Consider the following 3,977-nt stretch of genomic DNA (forward strand, 5'->3'; position numbering starts at 1 on the left):
CAAGCTGCTCTTTGAAATCTTCTGTTTAGCTCTTTTATCTTGTCATTTCTTCCATTTGCTTTAGCTACTCTCCATTCAAGAGCAAGTATCAGAGTCTCCTCTTACAATCATTTTGGCCTTTTCTTCCTTTCCTGTCTTTTTAATGGCCTTTTGCTTTCTTCATGGATAGTGTTCTTGATGTCATCCCACAATTCCTCTAGTTTTCAGTCATTGGTGTTCAGTTTGTCAAATCTATCCTTTAAATTGTCTCTAAATTCAGGTGCGATATAATCAAGGTCATATTTTGACTCTTGTAGACTTTTTAAAATTGTCTTCAGCTTCAACTTGAACTTGTGTACCATCAGTTGATGGTCTGTTCCACAGTCAGCTCCTGGCCTTATTTTGGGTGAAGATATTATCTTCTCCATTGTGGCTTTCCTTAGATATAGTATATCTGATTCCTGTGTTTTCCATCTGGAGTAGTCCATATGTATAACCATCTTTTATGCTGTTAAATAAAAGTATTTTCTGATCTTGAATAATTTTATCATGCAATCTCCAGCGCCATTTCTACCACCAAGGCCATATTCTCCAAGTACTAGTGATTCTTCTTTGTTTCCAACTTGTGCACCCCAATCACCAGTAATTATTAACACATCTTGATTGCATTTTTTGGTCAATTTCAGAGTGCAGAAATTGGTGAAAAATCTTCAATTTCTTCATCTTTGGCTTTGGTGGTTGGTGCATACCTTTGAATAATAGAAGTATTAACTGGTCATCCTTGTAGCTGTATGAATATTATCCTATCACTGACAGCACTGTACTTCAGAATAGGTTTTGAAACATTTTTTGTGATGATTAAGGCCATGCTATTCCTCTTCAATTTGTCATTCCTGGCACAGTAGATTGTCTAAATCAAAATAGCCAAAACCAGTCCATTTAAACTCACTAATTCCTAGATATTGATATTTATGCATTCCATTGCATTTTTGACAACTTCCAATTTTCCTAAGTTCATATTTTGTTCATTCTACTTTCAGATTATTAATGGATGTTTGCAGCTTTTTCTTCCTATTTTGGGGGGTGCCACATCAGCAAATGGAGATCCCAAAAGTTTTACTCCATCTATATCATTAAAGTTGACTCTATTTTGAGGAGACAGCTCTTCCCCAGTGCTATTTTGAGTACCTTCTGACCTAAGGGGCTCATCCTCGGCACTGCATTGGACAACATTTCAAGATTATTCATAAAGTTTTCCAGTAAAATATCAAAAGTGTTTCACTGCTATCCATGAGCTTTTCACTGGCCAATTATTGAGAAGTGGGTGCCCTTCCTACTTTGAGTTTGTGTTACTCTGGAAGTTCTGCTGAATCCTGCCCACTATGGGTGATTCTGCTTGTATTTGAAACACAGGTGACATAGCCTTCAGCTTCACAGCAACACACAAGCCACCACAGTACATCAAACTGACAGACAAGTGGTGGACAGTAATAGTAGATGACTTCAATATATAACTTTCAACCAGAGATTAAACAATTGGAAAGAAAATCAGCAAGGACATAGAAGAACTAAACAATACAACCAACCAACTTGACATTACAGATAGCTACTGAGCACTTAGGGAGCTCTGCTAGCATGGTATGTAAGGCATTTGACTGCTAACCAGAAGGCTGATGGTTCAAACCCACAAGCCACTTCTCCAAAGGAAGATGGGGCAGTCTACTTCTGTAGTGATACTGCCTCGGGAACCCAAGGAGGGGTCGCTATGAGTCAGATTTGACTCAATGGCACATAACAACAACAACAACTGAGCACTTCACCCAACACAATATACATTCTTTTCCAGTGCATGTGGAACATTCTCCAGGATAGACCATATTTTAGACCACAAAGCAATCTTCAATAAACTTATAAACATTGAAATACTGCAAAGCATTTTCTCAAATCACAATACTAGAAAATTAGAACTTAACAATAGGAAGACAAACAGAATAAGTGCAAACACATGGAAACTGAATAACACCCTCCTTACAAATGACTAGATAGAAGAAATAAAAAGGGAATTAAAAATTTCCTTGAATCAAATGAAAGTGAAAACACAACATACCAAAATCTTTAGGACATAGCAAAAGCAGTGATCAGAGGGCAATTTATACCAATGATACACACATCAAAAAAGAAGAAAGGCCCAAAATCTACAGCTGAAAGTAAAATATCCAATTAGAAAAAGAGCAGAAAAAAATGCCTATGGTCACCAGAAGAAAAGAAATAATAAGCATTCAAGCAGAAATAAATGAAATAGAAAAATAGAAAGACAATAGAAAAATCCACAAGACTAGAAGTTGGTTCTTTGAAAAAAAATTGGGAAACAACTGGCAAACTTAGCAAAGGTAAAGAAGGAGAATATGCAAATAACACAAATGAGAAATAAAATGGGTGATATCACAACAGAACCCACCAAAATAAAAAGATAATATCAAGACACTATGAACAACTGTACTACAACAAATCTGAAATCCTAGAAGAAATGCTCAGGTTTCCAGAAACACACTACTTACCCAAACTAACACAGACTGATGCAGAAAATTTGAGCAGACCCATAACAAAAGAAAAAACTGAACAGGTCATAAAAAAAATCACCAACAAAAATTCCTGGCCCAAATGGTTTCACTGGAAAATTCTACCAATCATTCAGAGAAGAGCTGATACCAATACTATTCAAACTATTCCAGGACATAGAAAAGGATGGAATCCTTCCAAATTAATTTTATGAAGCAAGCATAACCCCGATACCAAAACCAGGCAAAGAAACCGCTTAAAAAGAAAAATACAGATGAGTACCTCTCATGAATATAGACGCAAAAATCTTCCCAAAAAAATTTTTAAAATCCTCCCAATAGTTCCTAACAACATAATACATCATGACAAAGTGGGATTAATAGCAGTTATGCAAGGATGATTCAACATCAGAAAAACAATCAGTTTCATCCATCACATAAATAAAATAAAGAACCACATAATAATATCAATCAATGCAGAAAAGGCATTTGATAAAATCCAACATCCATTCCTTATTAAAAAAAAAAAACTCTCAGAAAAATAAGAATAGAAGGGAAATTCCTCAACATAATAAAAGGCGTATATGCAAAAGCAACAGCTAATGGTATTCTCAAATGAAAAAGACTGAAATCATTTCCCTTGCAAACAGGAACTGGACAAGGATGTCCTCTATCTCCACTTCTATTCAACAATGTACTGGAAATCCTAGCCAGGGGAATAAGGCAAGAAAAGGAAATCAAAGGCATCCAAATTGGTAAGGAACAGAATAAAACTCTATCTGCAGATGATATGATCCTATATATAGAAAACCCAAAAGACTCAGAAAGAAAACTACTGGAACTATTTAATAGATAAGATCTAGCATAGTGGCAGGATACAAGATCAAAATAGAAAAATCAGTTGGATTATTCTACACCAGTAAAAGGGTCTCTGAAAAGGAAATAAGGAAATCAATACCACCCTACAATAGCTAACAAAAAGATAAAATACTTGGGAATAAATCTTATCAAGGACACAAAAAACATATACAAAGAAAACTACCAAACACTACTTCAAGACACTATAAGAGAACTACATAAATATTAGAACATATCATACTCGTGTATAGGAAGACAACATGGTGAAAATGTCAGTGCTACCCAAAGCAGTCTATACACTGAAAGCAACCTCAATCCCGGTTCCAATAACATTCTTTAAGGACGTAGAAAAATTTAATTTAAAAAATATATGGAAAAATCCAGTCACTAATTTTATATGGAAAGGAAAGAGATCTCAGGTAAGCAAAGAACTACTGAAGAAGAACAAAGTAGGTCTCACACTCCCAGATCTCAAAAGCAAATATACAGCCACATTATTCAATGCGGCTTGGTGGTAGTACAACAACAGACACATAGACCACTGCAATAGAATTGAGAATCCAGAAATAGATCCATCCACCC

This window comes from Orycteropus afer, unplaced genomic scaffold (genome assembly GCF_000298275.1).
Source record: "Orycteropus afer afer isolate SDZICR_OR568_19922 unplaced genomic scaffold, OryAfe1.0 scaffold00897, whole genome shotgun sequence".
NCBI lineage: Eukaryota > Metazoa > Chordata > Mammalia > Tubulidentata > Orycteropodidae > Orycteropus > Orycteropus afer.